The sequence below is a fragment of the Pleurodeles waltl genome, chromosome 4_2 (genome assembly GCF_031143425.1).
Source record: "Pleurodeles waltl isolate 20211129_DDA chromosome 4_2, aPleWal1.hap1.20221129, whole genome shotgun sequence".
In the NCBI taxonomy this organism is placed as follows: Eukaryota; Metazoa; Chordata; class Amphibia; order Caudata; family Salamandridae; genus Pleurodeles; species Pleurodeles waltl.
In genome coordinates this window covers 608,352,861-608,371,526 of record NC_090443.1, presented here as the reverse complement: position 1 = coordinate 608,371,526, position 18,666 = coordinate 608,352,861, and the positions used below count along the sequence as shown (strand labels likewise).

The 18,666-nt window shown below is 47.3% G+C and overlaps 1 protein-coding gene across 2 annotated transcripts in view; it reads left to right on the top strand.

Moving 5' to 3' along the window:
* Positions 1 to 18,666, top strand: part of SASS6 (SAS-6 centriolar assembly protein) — a 171,456-nt gene that overhangs the window by 107,571 nt on the left and 45,219 nt on the right. The gene's annotated exons all lie outside the window — the stretch shown is intronic.

Below are 18,666 nucleotides of genomic sequence, written 5' to 3'. Positions count from 1 at the left end.
TGGTTGACATCAATAATGTAAATTTTTTACTTTCTCTGTAGCTAGTAATTTAAGATAAGTGTGCATATTTGATAACGACCATCAAATATTTTCTGATTGTTTTCACTTATATTTATAGCTTTTCATTTTACGTAGGTAGCATTTTGTTCACTAGGTACCTAGGGTTTTGCACATGATTGAAACTATAAAATTAATTTATTTTTGTATGAAGGGGTTTAACAATTTCCGTTTTTGCGCTGGCATGATAGTGAGCAACCAATGTATTTCTGTTGTATCTAATGAGATTGGGTTGTACTATGAGGAATGTTGGGGCAGGAATGTCTCCTTCACGGTACACTGGTATCGTGACTTTTTGCTGTACTAGCCGTCATGCTAATCTAGCCTGTGCACTCATAACTAAGCCTACCGATGATGCAGAGGTCCAGAACCTGGACCAACTGAGCCCTCTTTCCTGACATGGGACTGTAGTCCATGTCCTAGATGGTTTACCTAAAGTGGTGGTGGCAGCATAGAGATTGTTGTGGATTAATAATCCTTAGCAGGCCTTTCTGCTGTTCCAGGGGAGGAGGAGGAGGAGTGGGTGGCCTACTGGCCTCATAAATGTAAGTATGCTGCTTAGATATAATGCACAGATCTTTGTGCTGCTGTTCCGTATACATGTTGAATGCATGCATGTATAGTGTAGAAAGGAAAAAGAACTCCGTGTGATGGTGACAGTCTGATTGCTGGGAATAGTGAAGTCCATTTTGGCTTTACTAGCTGGGTGAACCCTCACAATTTGGGTTGATGCCACTCAGCTGTTTTAGTGCTCCACACTGCGGGAACAAAGTGGGCTTTGTAGTGAATCCAATTTTAGCTTTTATTCGGACTCAGGAGTTTAGCTTAGCCTTTTTGGCTAGCAGGCCTATGTCCCCATCATTAACCTACTTACCTTGCTCTATCTCAGCCCATATACTGTATGTTATTATTTATTTAAAGATGGCTGCTCTTGTTTATAGTTGGAGAAAGGCGTCATTAGCAGTGTCATAATCAAGTGATGTATGCAGGTATTCACATCATGTCCCTTTCTCACTTACGTGTGACAGGAACATAATGTACACGTGTTGGGAATTGTTAACATATTTGCCGCCACAAGTCTGACGCCTTATCTATTGTTTGGGAACATACCTGCATCAGGACTCTTACATGATCTGTATAAATACATCTCACACAGACAAGGTTATCAGAGTGGTTCCTTCCAGATGTCATCTACGCCATTTATGCTGCACATCACGCTGAAATCCAGCCCCCCATTTCTCCCGGAACCATGATTGGAGGTTCATGTACTGCTGCTGCTACGACATGTGGTGCACTACTGCCACAATCAATCTCACTGTTGTAGTGGAGGACCTGCTCCGCAGCTTGGAGAAATTCATACTTCCACTGCCTTGCAGTATGGCACACCACTGCCAAATCAAGGTTGTTGATGTAGTGGGGTTCATACCCCACTGGCCAGAGGACATAGCTGCTGAAGAAAAGCAGCCCTCAACCAGGCCTGCTACAGTTTTCATTTCCAGCGCCCCAAGTGATGCTACAGACGATCATCCGTGTCCCGCGCCGCTGACATGACATTTACAGTGTGATTTTGTCAAGCGCAATATCCTGCGTCGCTCCAAGCTGCGTCTCCTCACTGAACAGTTAACTGGAGGTCTGAGATTAAATGTCTCAGAGACTTTGTCTTGATCACATAAAGTAAACCTGCCATTAGGAAGTTAAAATTTTGCCAGCAAGCACTCTTGAATGAGCAACCTACTGATTACCTGGTATGGCGGTCACTTAGTGAACCTGCAAGTGTGTCTACTCATCGCAGAGGGCCCTTTATCTTTAAGTCACTGAAGATATATGGGGCACTACAGGAGCTGGGGTAGGCCACTATAGATGGTGTAGAGTTTGATTAATGCCCATAGTTGGAATTGTAAAACCCTGTAGCTGAAACACTGTGCAGTAGTCTTTTTTGCTGTGACTTTGAAGTGCGTTATTTTTACTTTAAAAAAAACCACTGGGCTAAACTCTGAATTATATTGTCTGTTTGGCTATTTGAATTTCTGAGAATCCTTTGACTGCTCACCTTAGCTAGCCTGAGAGTGCAGAAAGGTTGTACTTGACACAGCTTGTAGAGCTACATTAGGACAGACATCCGAAGCAAACAACCACAGTTCATGCCCAGGAGCCTCTATTTGCCTTGGGTCCACCCACACCACAAACTGCGTGTCACAAGATTAAACCCATTGAATCAACACCGTCATCACTGTATGGTTTGCTTTAAATACAAATACTTGATGGGCCTGCAGGCACCTTTTATGTACTTTGCCACCTGTTGTGGACCTATAAGCAAGAAATTTGATAGGATCTGATCCAACTTTTGGGTTTAAGTTGCCAAACATCTTTTATCTGAATGTGGTCAGTGACCCAGTTTGAGCCACTATTCATGGTTTTTAAGTGGTTTTAAGCATTTACAAGTATGGTGTAAATCAAAAACAAATGCAAACTGGAGAGCTTCACTTTGCTTCCTGCCAACACCAAATTAGGTTCTCCTCTTGACCGTTGTCCACCCTCTGTGTTCGACAAACTCAGTCTATGGATCAACTCATTTAACTTTTGAATGCATCTCTTTCGGAGGACATTGTTCCTAAATACTGGAAACTTGCTTTGGTTTCACTTTTGTCAATCTTGATCCATTTTTATGATCTAATTACAAACCAATCTCTCTGTTGCCTACTATGGCCAAAGTGTTAGAAAAACATGTGAATAAATAGTTTACATCATACGTTTAACTAAATTGCTTACTCCACCTTTCACAATCAGGCTTTAGAGCTGGCCGTAGCACAGAATTAGCCCTTCTCTGTGTTATCTAATATATTTGAGGCATCAGACAATGGTGGTACCGGTGTGCTGATCCTTTTAGATCTCAGTGCTGCATTTGATGCACTAAACTCCACCACTCTTCTACTAAGATTAAGGGAATTGGGTGTGCAGGGTACAGCCTTGTCTTGGTTAAGTTCTTTTCTGCAAGATGTGTCCTATAGGTCCACACATATCAACATTGTTCAAAGTCTTACTCTCTAGCATCTGTGGCACCTCAAGGCTTCACCCTTAGTCCAACCCCTTTCACTCTCTACGCAAGGTCTTTGGTAGAGATTGTAGAAACATTTGGTCTTGCACTTTTTTTTTAAGCAAACGATACCCAGATCGCGGTATCCCTGTCATCCAAGGATAATCACAGTGCAGAAGCTTTAAACATCTGCCTTTCGTAAGTGCCATCTTAGATGAATGCTAATTCCCTAATGCTGAATGGGGAAACCTCCCCCACCTCTGGCGACCTCATCTATTGCCTGCCACCATGGGCAATATTACTACACCAGTACCTGTGGTCAAGAACTTAGGGGTCTGCTATCCATGAGCCATCAGATTAGCAAGGTTGCTGCCACCTGCTTTGGTGTTCTTAAATGGCTCTGGAAATTTATTGTCTGTCTTCCTGGCTTAGCCCAGTGTACTGTCGTCCAGACCTGCGTTATTTCTATGCTGGATTACGGTAATATCCTCTACATGGGTGTAACAAAAACTTTGCTTTAGTGGCTCAAAATAGTGCAAAACACTGCTGCACGTCTTGTACTCCATCCCCCTAAATTGACCTCCACAACCAGTCTGCTTCATGATCTACTTTGGCTGCCAATTGAATGCTGTGCAGTTCAAAGCTCTATGCTATATGCACAAATGCCTATCCAATTCTGGGTGCATTTAATGAAGATCTCTGGTGTCTTCATATTCACTCAAGTGCTCTCTGTGCTCAAGCAATCTCAAGCTGGCCATAATTCCCAGAGTTAGGAAAACCTGTCAAGGAAGTAAAGCGTTCTCCTTTCTGATGGATACAACTACCTGTGGATTCCTCACCTCATGAATACTCCCATGGCGCCAGCATTCGACGGAAATCTTCTTACTAGTCTCTGCACGTCGACGAGGACGTCACTGTCGCCTACGCGACGCCGTCTGACGTCATACAGGCAATAAGAGGTCCTCAACGACGTGCGGACGTCAGTTCCCTTTTTTCCGTGCATTCGAAACGGTTATCTTCGAGGGAGCAACTGTTACTCTTGCGGTTACAGTGTATATCTTGCTGCGTACTCTTTCTCTGTGGAAATAATGTCGCAGAGAAAGTCTGGATTTAAGCCTTGTCGTGAGTGTGGAGGCAAGATGTCGGTGACGGATCCTCCTTCCGATTGCCTTTGGTGTTTGAGCTCCGACCACGACGTCTCGACTTGTGATTCATGTCAGCACATGAATCCGAAGGCCCTTAAAGAACGTGAGGCGAAGCTGTTTATGGCCAAGTCAAAGGAGAAGCATCACAAGAAGTCTTCTCCAAGACATCGGCGTCATCGAGACTCCCGGCGCCGTAGAGAATCTCGGCGTCATTCAAGGGAGGCTCGTTCCAGGTCTCCGGATCGGCGCCGAAAGACATGGGAGGTCAGCCCCACGGTGACGCCGCATCCTTCGACGCCGTTGCCCTCTCCGGCGTCACCAACTTCGCCTGGACAGGCGTCGGTGATTGAGGTATTGGAGCCTCAAGTGTTTTCTCCGGCGCAGACGCCGAGGCCGGCGTCGGGGTCGCCTCCGAGACAGGCACCCCAGTATCCGGCTTTTCCCACCCCTGGAGCCGATAGTTCCGCATTCTTGAATGCGATGTATGCCATCTTCCAACAGATGGCTCCAGGGGGTGCTCCGGCTGGGCCTTTGGCCTTTTCTTTGGGTGATCCTGCGCCTCTTCGGCCGGCACCCTTTATGCCCTTTCTCCCGTTTGGGAACGTGGGCTCGGCGCCAGTGTCGGCGCCGGTGGCCGCTCCGGTGGCTTCGGAGGGATTGGCCCCAGGGATTTCCATCCCGTCGAGATTTCGGCCTGTGACTCCGGTGGGTCCATCTGTTTCAGCTGCTCTTCAGTCGGCGCCGAAGTTACCTGTGGCGCCGGATGCGGCGTCGGTGGCTTCGGAAGATCGGCGCCGATCTCCGACTTCGGCGGAGGCATTGTCGACTCCGCGGATTGAGCAACGACTGCATTCAAGGAGGCGTGCTCTCCGGGTACTAGAAGAGCAGGAGTACCAACGAGCCCTAGAGGAAGGAGAGCTAGAGGACTCGGGTGATGGGCTGCGTGGACTGGAGTCGGCCAGTGGGCTGGACACTTCCCCTGAGTGGGACCTTTCGTCCCCGGGGGAATATACTGAGGAAGCTGCTTCCTTTCATACAGTGGTACGGAAGGCAGCTAGTTTTTTGGACCTGCCTTTGCCGGTGGTGGAGGCGAAACAAAACCTTTTGACGGAGGTGTTGCATCCGGCCTCAGCCGCGGCGGAGCCTCTGTTACCTTTTAATGACGCTCTGCTGGATCCGGTTTTAGAGGTGTGGAAGAGGCCGGCATCTTCCCCAGCAGTTCACAGAGCCGTGGCCAGGAGGTATCGGACGGCTCCAACTGATCCTGGTTTCCCATCTAGGCACCCTACGCCGGAGAGCTTGGTAGTGCAGGCCTCCTGTTCGTCCAAGTCAGCGCCTGGTTCTTTCCTGACGGTGCCTGGGGACAGAGACTCAAAAAAGCTAGAGGCGCAGTCGAAGAAGATTTTTTCGTCCTGCAGTCTGGCGTTAAAAGCCACTAATGCGACCTGTATCCTGGGGAGGTATATTCATGCTCTGATGGATGACATCCCCTCTTCGTTTACAGAGCTTCCCCAGGGTCTTTTGGATCTTGTCTCTGATGCCCAGGCTGCTGCGACCCAAATTATCCAGACGGGACTGGATACCACCGACTCGGTAGCCAGAGCAATGGGCACAACTGTGGTGGAAAGGAGACAGGCCTGGCTCCGTAACTCTGGCTTTTCGGCAGATGTACAGTCCACATTGTTGGATCTCCCGTTTGATGGGGACAAACTGTTTGGGGCTAAGGCTGATTCGGCCTTGGAACGTTTTAAGGAGAGCAGGGCCACGGCTAAGTCGTTGGGACTCCAAGCTCCTTCTTCCACGGCCTCTTCCAGATTCTTCAGGAGGTTTCGTGGATTTGGGCGTGGCTCTTCCTCCTCTTCCTTTCGGGGAAGATATCAGCAACCTGCCTCTTCCCATCCCTATAGATCTTTTAGGGGGAGGGGTAGGGTCCGCACCAGGGGAGCCTCTCAGCAGCACTCTGCCTCTTCCTCATCCTCTGGCGGGGTGCAGCAGGGGAAGCAGCCTTAGGCTTCCACCATTTCCCACTCACTCCTCTCCTGTAGGGGGAAGATTACAGCATTTTCTCACCAAATGGGAGACTGTTACGTCGGACACTTGGGTTCTCAGTGTTGTGGGAAAAGGCTACACCCTTCCCTTTCGGGAGTTTCCGCCCCTCATCCCGCCCCGCCCTTCGTATTGTTCACAAGAACACCTCCTGTTGCTAGAACAGGAGGTAGAAGTCCTCCTTTTAAAGGGCGCGGTGGAGTTGGTCCCGGAGCAGGAAAGGGGTCAAGGAGTTTACTCAAGGTATTTCCTGATTCCCAAGAAGGATGGTTGTTTGAGACCAATTCTGGACCTGAGGATCTTGAATTGGTTCCTCAAGCAGGAAAAGTTCAAGATGCTGACCCTAGCACAGGTGCTTTTGGCGTTGAACATGGAAGACTGGATGGTGTCTGTCGACTTGCAGGATGCTTACTTTCATATCCCGATACTCAAGTCACACAGGAAGTATCTCCGGTTTGTGGTGGGATCGCAACACTACCAGTTTGCGGTCCTTCCGTTTGGTCTTACTTCAGCACCTCGAGTCTTCACGAAGGTGATGTCGGTGGTTGCGGCAGAGCTCAGAAGGAAGGGGATAGCAGTATTCCCTTACTTGGACGATTGGTTGATCAAAGCCAAGTCCCCGGAGCTTGTGTTGCGTCATCTGCAGTCAACAACCCAGTTGTTGTTCGACCTGGGCTTTTCGGTGAACGAGCCCAAATCTCACCTAGAGCCCTCTCAGCGCCTCCTGTTCATAGGGGCAGTACTGGATACAACATTGGGTCGGGCCTTTCCTCCGCCTCAGCGGATTCAAGATATTCAGGATTTGGTTCCAATGTTTCGAAATGGAGCGGTAGTTCCAGTCCTCAAGGTCCTTCGTCTGCTCGGTCTTTTTGCCTCCTGCATTCTGTTGGTCACGCATGCTCGCTGGCACATGAGGGCTCTTCAGTGGTGCCTCCGAAGGCAGTGGTCTCAACACAGAGGGGATCTAGAGGGTACTGTCAAGATCTCCAGAGATGCTGCTGTGGATTTGAAGTGGTGGATTGCAAGCAACAATCTTTCACAAGGAAAGCCGTTCCAGCAGTCGCCACCAGTGGCCACAGTCATAACGGATGCTTCCACTCTAGGGTGGGGAGCTCATCTGGGGGATCTGGAGATCAAAGGTCTTTGGTCTCCAGAGGAACAGATTTTTCACATCAATCTGTTAGAGTTACGGGCTGTACGTCTGGCTCTCAAGGCCTTCCTCCCTTCCCTTCGTGGTCAGTCGGTACAGGTCCTAACGGACAATACTACCACGATGTGGTACATAAACAAGCAGGGAGGAGTGGGGTCGTACCTTCTCTGCAGAGAAGCTCTTCGACTATGGTCCTGGGCAAAGGACCATCGGATTTGCTTGATAGCAAACCATCTGGCCGGAGTTTTGAACGTGCGTGCGGACAGTCTGTCGCCACTTCTCGGCAGACCACGAGTGGCGTCTCCATCCAGATCAAGTCCGTTTAATCTTCCAGAAGTGGGGGTTTCCTCGGGTAGATCTGTTCGCCACTCGAGAGAACGCGCATTGTCCGTTGTTCTGCAGCCTTCAGTATCCGATGCAGGAAGCGTTGGGGGACGCGTTTCAAATGACCTGGTGCGGCCAGTTGCTTTACGCGTTTCCTCCCATACCCTTGATTCCTCGAGTATTGAGGAAGATTCGCCAAGACCGGGCTCTAGTAATCTTAATAGCTCCGGATTGGCCAAGGAGGGTGTGGTACTCCGACCTTCTCCAACTCTCAATGTGCCCGCCGCTCCGTCTCCCTTTCAGGGCAGACCTCCTCTCACAGTCGCAGGGGCGGGTTCTACACCCCAACCTCCAGAGTCTGCACCTACATGCCTGGAGATTGAACGGGGCAACCTGAATTCCTTCTCTCTCCCGCCTGAGGTAGTGGATGTTATATTAGCGGCCAGGCGACACTCCACTAAATCTATCTACGCTAATAGGTGGTCTAAATTTGTTGCGTGGTGTGGAGAGAGGCAGATTGATCCTTTACATGCTCATCTATCGGACGTTTTGTCTTTTGCTCTATCTCTGGCGCAGAAAGGTTGTGCAGTGGCTACCATTAAAGGTTATTTATCGGCCTTGTCAGCCTTCATATGTCTTCCAGACCAACCATCTTTATTTAAATCCCCTATTGTTATCAGATTCTTGAAAGGTCTTCTAAATCAATATCCTCCAAAGCCATTCGTTATGCCGCAATGGGATTTGTCCTTAGTCCTGACTTTCCTTATGGGGTCCCCTTTTGAACCTATGCATTCTTGCCCCTTGAGGTATTTGGTTTTAAAAACAGTCTTCCTGATAGCTATAACATCAGCAAGGAGAGTGAGTGAGTTGCAGGCCTTATCAGTAAAACCCCCTTATACAACTTTTTATGGGGATAAGGTGGTGTTGAGGACCAAGGCTGCTTTCCTCCCGAAGGTTGTTTCACCCTTCCATTTGGCTCAGGCAATTACTTTGTCCACGTTCTATCCTCCGCCTCATCCTTCCAAAGAGGAAGAAAGACTGCACCGTCTGGACCCAAAGAGAGCGTTGAGCTTCTTTATCGATAGAACAAGGGATTTCAGGCTGGAGGATCAGCTGTTTATTGGATACGTGGGCAAGAGGAGAGGAAAGGCAGTCCACAAGAGAACACTATCCAGGTGGGTTGTTCTTTGCATTAAAATATGTTACTCTTTGGCAAAGAAGGATCCTCCTGAGGGCATTAGAGCTCATTCCACCAGAGCTAAGTCGGCCACTTCGGCCTTAGCCAGAGGTGTTCCTGTGGTCGACATCTGCAAGGCCGCAACTTGGTCGTCCCTTCACACTTTTGCAAAACATTACTGTTTAGATTCTGAGGTTAGAAGGGACGGCCATTTTGCACGGTCAGTGCTGCAGGATTTCTTGGTTTGACCATTTAGGCACCCACCGCCGGGCGTGGTACTGCTTTGGGACTCTATTCATGAGATGAGGAATCCACAGGTAGTTGTATCCATCAGAAGAACGAGTTACTTACCTTCGGTAACGACTTTTCTGGTGGATACATTAGCTACCTGTGGATTCCTCACGGTCCCACCCGCCTCCCCGTTGCCTTTATGGTCTTGCCAAGTAATCCTTGAGTGCGCTCCTCTTGGTCTTTGAGGGTGCAATAGATGTATATATATATAATATATTTATATATATATATAGGTATATGTGTATATATCTTTATGTATATACTTGGTGTGTGTATATATTTTAAAAGAGAGAGTTTTATATATATATATATATATGTACATAAAAAGATTTACAGTTATTCATACAATGTGGTGTATTTTTACAATATAATGGATGTTGCTTTGTTCTTTCATTGCATTGCCTGGTTGTTCTCATGCACGTAAAAAATGATTGGTACTGATGTCCGCACGTCGTCGAGGACCTCTTATTGCCTGTATGACGTCAGACGGCGTCGCGTAGGCGACAGTGACGTCCTCGTCGACGTGCAGAGACTAGTAAGAAGATTTCCGTCGAATGCTGGCGCCATGGGAGTATTCATGAGGTGAGGAATCCACAGGTAGCTAATGTATCCACCAGAAAAGTCGTTACCGAAGGTAAGTAACTCGTTCATCTGGGTCATAAGCTCTGGAACTCCCTGAATTTGAGAACTTGTCATTCGCTCTCAGTTTTCCGTAAACTGCTAAAAATGTGGCTGTTCTAATCTTTTGTCAGGAACTAGGCTTGACACATTATCCTGATGAGCTTAGTGCTGAGAAACCTTTTGTAGGTAGCCATGCGCTTTATAAATCACATATTACAATAAGAAGAAGAAGAATAATAGCTGGTTAGTTGAAACTGTTTAATGAACAGTGATTTTAATGGCAAGTTCTGTATCGGAGATAAACATTGTATATTCCTGTGCATATGCAGGAATCCCGTATTACTTTTTCTTCGATTATTGAAAGTCAGTCTTTGAGGCAGTGCTAGAACCAATGTCGAAGGTGGATTAAATGGTACCTGAGGTTGTTATCGACTTCGGCGGTACTGTTGCCATACTACTCAATGGTAAACAAGTTAGTGCTGACACCTGCCTCAACATAGACGGATGTTCGAGATTGGTGAGAACGTCCACAGTGATGGTGGAGATGTTTTTTATGCATCCTCACTGTACAACGTCCTCTACAGTAGTCTTTAGTACAAGAGGTTCTGGATTCAGAAGCATGAGTCCCTTTTTTCTCTTTTTTTTCTTCTTCCTGACGCAAGTTCTCAAGTTTTACTCTTAGGTGAATTGCCTCAAGGTCTTTTAGGACTCTCTGACATTTTCTGACAAAGGTTGCACTCTGCGTGAGAGCCAGGAAGACAGACAACACACTGAATGTTGGTCTGATGATGCCTTTTTTCGCCCACATCAAGAAAAGTAAAGGCATTTTGAGGAAATACTAACCACTTTTGGTGAAAAATTAGGTGAATAATGTAGAATAGCATCAAACATGTCAAATTAAGCAAGAATGCCTTTTTTGGGACAAAAAGTTAAGATAAAAATGGTTAAAGTAATCCAGTGTGTGTTCCGATATCATTTCAGCATGAGGCAGAAAAAGGAACTGAGGCTGTGAGGCAAACTGCCAGTACAGTGCATGTTGGGAAGGGAATCTGCTAGCTCCTTAGAGTAACAGTCTATTTTTAACTTGCAATCATTGAACTCTTGATCGGACAGCCTCCCTTTTTTTTTTTTTTTTTTTTTAAAGGTTGCAGCCTACCAGACTGTACAACTGTCTGTTTTTCTGAAAACATCTTGGATGCTTTCAGAAAGTTGACCTAGGTACCCATTTCGCCTATTGATTACCATTGGTTTTTTGGTTTGTATCTCACAATTTCTGGCTTTGTTTGCTGGCTTTATTTGCTTTAGGCTGTCCATGGTAAGTTTGTCCTTCTTGTTCCCTAAACCGTGTTTACTGTATTTTTCCCGAACTTGCTTTATGTAAACATGCCTTTAAATCTTGTTCTTATCTTGTCACATTTGTAATGTGTTCAAAGGCAGAGGTCAAAACTCAAGCTGTGTCCTCCAAGGGAGCTTGGTGTTTCCTTTGCTTTCTCTGACTTCAAAGTGAGAGAATTTAAGTGATAATCCTACTGATTACCCATGTAAGAGAGGGTGTGGGATATTTTATTCTAGAACACAACAAAAGAAAGAACTGTGCTGATGTTTCACAGTTGATCAGAATTAGTACAAATGAAGCACATTTGTTTTGTAATTCTAAAGTTTGGAGGAAACAAATACTTGAATATGATCAAAACACATCAGTACACTAGGTGATGACATTCAATTCAGATTTCAGTTCAAATGCAAAGGTAATTTCAATTGAAAATGTGTTATCTAGTGTCAGTGCGCTACTACACCATCCATACTCCACACCATGCCCTTCCACTCTGTGCCCTTCCACTCTGTGCCCTTCCACTCTGTGCCCTTCCACTCTGTGCCATGCCACTCCATTCTACAACACTCCACTCTACGCTCCTCCACTCTCCTCCACTATACGCCCCTCCAAACTAAGATTCTCCGTGACATGCTGCTCGACTCCACACCACTCCAGTCTGTTCCACTCACTCCTCGACACAACACGTCAGTCCAGTCTACCTCTCTCAAAGCTACCCCACATCATCCAGTTTACCCCGGTCCACTTCAGAGTACCCCAGTGTACCCCACCCTACTCCACTTCACTGCAATCTACTCCACTCCAATCTACTCTACTCCACTCCAATCTGCAGCACTTCACTTCACCCTATTTAACCCACTCACATCTACCCACTTCTGTTTACCCACCCCAGTCTCCCTCCCACCACTCCAATCTACCCCAGTGCATTCCACTACTATCCAATCCACCCCACCTCACTCTATTCTACCCCACTCCACCCCAATCTACCCCACTCCGCCCCAGTTTATCGCACTCCACTCAAATCTACCCTACTCTGCTCCAAACTACCCCAGCCTACCCAACTCCTGTCCACTCCAATGCACCCCAGTCCAATGTACCCCCAATCCAACCCACTCCACTGTACCCGACTGCACTGTATTCCACTCTAACCCAGTCAATTTACCCCACTCCATTCCAATTTAGCCCAATCTACCACATTCTACCCCCACTCCATTCTACCCCCACTCCACTCTACCCCACTTCACTCTACCCAAATCTCTCCCACTCCACTTCAGTCCAAACTACCCCACTCCAATCTACCCCACCACACTCCATCAGAATCTACCGCACTCCAGTCTAACCCGGTCTTCCCCACTTCAGTCTAGTCCAACCGATTCTACCCCGCTTTCCCCACCCCATTGCAAACTTCTCACCCAGACTACCCCACCCCACTCTACCCCCATTCAATCTCCCATCCACTCCAATCAGCCCTACTCCACCCCAGTCTACCCCACTCAACCCCTTTTCACCTCCATACGAAAGTGTCCCTTTTTGACATGGTCACCCCTGCTTTTTGCTATGTAATCAATGCAGTTTTGACTAAACGTTCACTGGGTTCCTGCTGTCCATGTACCCAGTACCAAAGCTCTTTCTCTAAAAATGCACAATTGTTACCCCAGTTGGCAATACCTTTGGCATCCCCTGTTAGTCCCTAGTAAATGGTACCCCAGGTATCTAGGGCAGGACACCAAAGAGGGTCACCAAGGGCTGCAGCATGTATTGTGCCACCCACAGGGACCCCTCACCTAGCACATGCAGGCTGCCATTGCAGGTTGCGTGTCTTGGTGCAGCTAAAAGTGAAAACAAAACCTGGCACAGGCTGTCTGCATAATGTCCCCTAAAACTGCATGCATTATATGTAAGTCACTCCTACAGCAGGCCTTACATGCCTAAGGCAGGGTGCATTATATTATGTGTGAAGACGTATCTGCAAGAGCAGATATGCCACTCCTATGTCTTTGTCGAATCTAAGACATAGTGAGTAAACAAGGAAGCTATTTTAACTACATGTCCTGGACACTGGTCAGTACGAGTTCCTCAGCTACAATATGGCTTCAGTGAAAATAGGGATGTTTGTTATGAAACATCTCATATTAACCCCTTTAGTGTGGGCGTCGGCCACTGGCTGACACCCGCACTACCTCCCTGGTGCGGTTCACGACCAGTGGCCGACACCGGGGAGGGGGGGGTATGAAAATCCTCAGGTGCGATTTTTTTTTCTTCTTTTCTTTTTACCCCTGGGAGACAGGGAAGAGCTTCCGTGTCTCCCCCCACTCACCACCCGCCCCTTTGTGACATCAGTCACAGTGTTGTTTTCCCCATCAGAGCAGGAAGCGGCCCCAAACGGCCTTCCCCACGTTCGGGAAGGCCTCCTATGAAAGGGGAGATACTCTCCCCTTTCATGCGAGGCCTTCCTGAACGCGTTTCCTGGCCCTCGATCGCAGCTGATTTCACTTGGGGGTGTCGCCCCCCCCCCCCCCCCCCCCCCCAGGAAAAGGGGGGGCAAATTTTGAAAAAACAAAAAATAACGAAATTGACAGGTGGTCGCCCATAGGCAGGGTGGCCCACTGTGGGGCCACATTTTTAAAATTCAATGTTGGTGCTCTGGGGGGGGGGGGGGGGGGCGCGGGGGGGTCACGATCGCACCACCCTCAGGGACTAATTTAAAAAAAATATATAGAACGACTGTGGGGGCAATTGTTTTTTTTTTTTTTAGTAGTTGTAGGGTTTCCCTGGGGAGTCATTTTGGCCCCAAGGAAACCCTACAACTACCCAAAAAATAAAGAAGTCACGGAAGTCTTGTGATTATGTTTCTGCTACAAAAGGATCAGACTTTTGTATAATAGCAGTTTTAGTGCCATAAAGAAGAGCAGAAGGTTTATATGACTACTGCAAAGAGCAAATCTATATTTTAAGTAAATAGTTGAGTATGTTAGTAAAGTCAGCCACTACCTGCGCTATAATACAAATGAAATGTGTGTGCGGGGTTGGGGGTGGCTATGGAGAGATGAAGAGCACGTTTGCTGGCTGGTAATGAGGGAATCCGAGGAGGAGACATGGGCGTGGGAGCACCAATAATGATTGTTGGACTGGGCGCAGGAGGTGCTAAAGACTGTGACGAATGGTATGTGACAAGTTGTTTGAGTGTCTTGAAAGAACGTGCTCATTGAGGGAAGAAGCGCAGGTAAGGTGGCCTCTACTGTTGCACTTATCACACACACACCAACAATTTTGTGACTGTCTATGTAGGCTAGTGTTTTAGAGCAACAGTTTAGCCAATAGCAGAGTTGGCATCTTGATGGATGACTGCTGCTGACGTCACTCTGGTTCTAGAGGACAGCTCTGACATAGGATCAGAGACTGAGACAGCATCTGAGAGATAGGACAATGGCACAGACTCTGGGAGTGATTTTTCAGTTGGAGGAGTCCCATTGGATAACTCCTTCCAGTAAATTGTGAGGGAGGTGATGATGGCAGTCCTGTTGTCCCTTCGCAAGCACAGTCTGTGCAACAGGGCAATAGTGGGTTAGCCCAACCCAGAGAGCAGGGGAATGCAGGAGCAAGCACAGAGTTCAGCCCCGAATTCCACTGCCCAAATTGTATTGTGGAGACATCAACATTATCAATCACAAAACATACTGGTTTTGTAAGGCAGGCACCTGTGTTTTTGGTCCTGGGTTCAGCGGCTATAGGGAAACATACTAAACCCAAACATTTCTGGAAACTAGACATCCGGGGGGAGTCCACAGAGGTGTGACTTGTGTGGATTCCCCAAAGTTTTCTTACCCAGAATATGCTGCAAAGCTGAAATGTTGAATAAAAACTCTATTTTTCTTACATTTCTGTCACACAAACTACAGGAATATGCTGCGATCCACAAAATTCCTTCCACCCAGTGATTCCTCACCTATCCTGATAAAAACACTACCCCACTCGAGTGCCTATACCTAGTGCCTGCGTAAGGAATGGATCACCCCAGGGTCAACAGTTGCCTCATGTAAGTACCAACATTGACCGTTGTGTGATCTATTCCTGTCGCGGGCACTAGGCCTACCCCCATAAATGAGGTATCATTTTTATCGGGAGACTTGGGACAACGCTGGGTGGAAGGGAATTTGTGACTCCTCTCAGATTCCAGAACTTTCTGTCACCGAAATGTGAGGAAAAAGTGTTTTTTTGGCCACATTTTGAGGTTTGCAAAGGATTCTGGGTAACAGAACCTGATCAGAGCCCCATCCTGGATTCCCCTAGGTGTCTAGTTTTAAAAAATGTGCAGGTTTTGTAGGTTTCCCAAGGTGCCGGCTGAGCTAGAGGCAAAAATCTACAACTAGACACTTTGCAAAAAACACGTCAGATTTCATTGTAAAAATGTGATGTGTCCATGTTGCCTTTCCTGTCGCGTGCATTAGGCCTACCCACGCAAGTGAGGTACCATTTTTATCGGGAAACTTGAGGGAACACAGCATAGTACAAGTGTTATTGCCCCTTGTCTTTCTCTACATTATTTCCTTCCAAATGTAAGACAGTGTGTAAAAAAAGACATCTATTAGAGAAATGGCCTGTATTTCACATGCTAGTATGGGCACCCTGGAATTCAGAGATCGGCAAATAACCACTGCTGCTCAATACCTTATCTTATGCCCATTTTGGAAATACAAAGGTTTTCTTGATACCTATTTTTCACTCTTTATATTTCAGCAAATGAATTGCTGTACACCCGGTATAGAATGAAAACCCATTGCAAGGTGCAGCTCATATATTGGCTCTGGGTACATAGGGATCTTGATGAACCTACAAGCCATATATATCCCTGCAACCAGAAGAGTCCAGCACACGTAACGGTATATTGCTTTAAAAAATCTGACATTGCAGGAAAATGTTAGAGTAAAACGCTGAGAAAAATTGCTGTTTTTTTTTTTCAGCTCAATTTCAATATTTTTTTTTCAGCTGTTATTTTCTGTAGGAAAACCTTGTAGGATCTACACAAATGACCACTTGCTGAATTCAGAATTTTGTCTACTTTTGAGAAATGCTTAGCTTTCCGGGATCCAGTATTGGTTTCACCCCCATTCCTGTCACTAACTGGAAGGAGGCTGAAAGCACCCAAAATAGTAAAAAGGGGGTATGTTCCAGTAAAATGCCAAAATTGTGTTGAAACTGTGGTTTTCTGATTTAAGTCTGCCTGTTCCTGAAAGCTGGGAAGATGGTGATTTTAGCACCACAAACCTTTTGTTGATGCCATTTTCAGGGAAAAACCCACAAGCTTTCTTCGGCAGCCCTTTTTTCCCATTTAAAAAAAAAAAAAAAAAAAAAAAGTTTTAGATGTATTTTGGCTAATTTCTTGGTCTCCTCCAGAGGAACCCAGAAACTCTGGGTACCTTTAGAATCCCTGGGATGTTGGAAAAAAAGGACGCAAATTTGGCGAGGATAGCTTATGTGGACTAAAAGTTATGAGGCCTAAGCGCGAACTACCCCAAATAGCCAAAAAAGGGATCAGCACTGGGGGGGGGGGGAGGCAGGGGGCTGGGGGGTTTGAGGCCCAGCAGCTAAGAGGTTAATAAACCCTCTCTGATGCCAGTGATGGAGTTATTAATACATGCACTGAAAAGCCTACCATTTACCAGTGTGCTGGCTAAGTCGGTTAACTAGCCTGCCATCAGCAGGCAGGTTTCTGACGTCCAAGGGTGAGAGCCTCGCTCTCGGGCGGTCAAGAGCAAATCCTGCTCTGGCAGGGATGTTAACACACCCTGCTATTAGGATGACCTGCAAATCTGCATTCTAAGGGAGGGGGCTTTAAAGAAGCTCACTGCCCTTGGTATGTAGCTCTGGCTTGCCTCGACTCAGAAGAGAGATGCAGACTCCTCTGCCCCAGGACCCATTCCGCACCTGAACAGGTGGGAAAATTAGTAGTGTGAGAGGTGTGCCTACCGCCTAGGTCAGTCCCACCCCTATGGTGAGCTGGCTGATGTGGACACACCATTTAGAAACTTGCCTCTTGGATGATGACAGAACTAGGAACTCTGCGGCAGGGTTATGCCCACTTCCCACAGGAAGTTGTCATATAAGGGGCATACTCCTGTAGGGGGCGTAGCTACCCCAGGGATAAGTAGCCCATTGGCTACTACCCCAACACTCCGCTAAACACCCCTAAATTCAGTATTTAGGGAAGTCCCAGCAGCAGGAAGTTGGATCCTGCTGACTAGAAGAAGGAGGGCTCATCAGAGACTCAGAAGGCAAGAACTGAAGACCGGTGACTGACTCAGTGCTAACCCTGCCAGCCAGCCTGCTGACTTTGACAATTCCGAGAAAGACACCACGTCTGTCAGCTGCTGAAACTTCCGGAAGCCTGGGAAGATTGCCATCCTTCACCCCAGCACAATGGACTGCCGTAGAGTAGTGGAGCTGCTTTCCTGCATCCTGGCAGGCACCCAAAAAACACTGGAGAGGGCTCCAAACCACCAGCCCCTGACGCCAGACTACACCTGTGCCTCCTAACCCTAGTTGAAGTGAGCCAATGGTGCCATCATGGTCCCCAGCCTGTCCAGGGACAAAGTCCATTGTGGGTTTCCCCACCACAACCTTCACACCGATGCCTGCAGCCTCTTTGTGCCGGCCCCCTACCGCAAGTGACCTGGAGACAAGGGCCCAACCCCTTAGGACACCTCTGCATCCTTTCACCTTGGACAGAGGGGAAGAGAACCAAGGGTTTCCCCACATCGCCGCACCTTGTGTTATGACCTGAGCCCATTTGCTGGATTGATAAGACCGGCCTGCAGCCTCTTTTTGTAAGCTCTCTATTGCGACTTCTTTTGTGACAGAAACCTGATGCCCAAGGGCATTCCTGCATCTGCCCGTCTTGGCCCCAGGGGAAGAGGACGGAAGGTGTCCCCATGTCTCTGGCCATCTCAAGATTTGAACCCACTTGTTGATTCACCCCATCAGTCTGTGTCTGCAGTGCCTTGTGACCGGACTGGTCCCCATTGACTGCAACAGGACACCCAGCACTGAACTATATCTCTGCATCCGGCTGGCCCAGTACCACCCAAGTCTGGAAGACTGGTCCTGTAAGTTACTGCTGAGTACCTTCTTTGCTGTATTTGTTTTTCCTCAATAGGATAACATTGCAGCAGAAAATTGCAGTGTCAACTTTTCAAAACTAATAATTTCTTTTGCAAAACATACTTAACCTGATCATATTGATTCTGGTGCCTAAACGTATACAAGGATACTTGTTATTTTTGTAAATTGGTGTGGATCTTCTGATTGAGTCGTGTGTCTCATTTATTGACTGTGTTTCTACGGTAAATGTCTAACACTCCTCTCTGATAAGCCTAAGGCTGCACGTCCACACTACCCCCTTAAGAGAGCACTTTGGGATTGCTAGAGCAAGCCCCTGTCCTTTAGTAAGGGAACCCATGGACTCTTTACAGAGTATATCTCACTTTAATA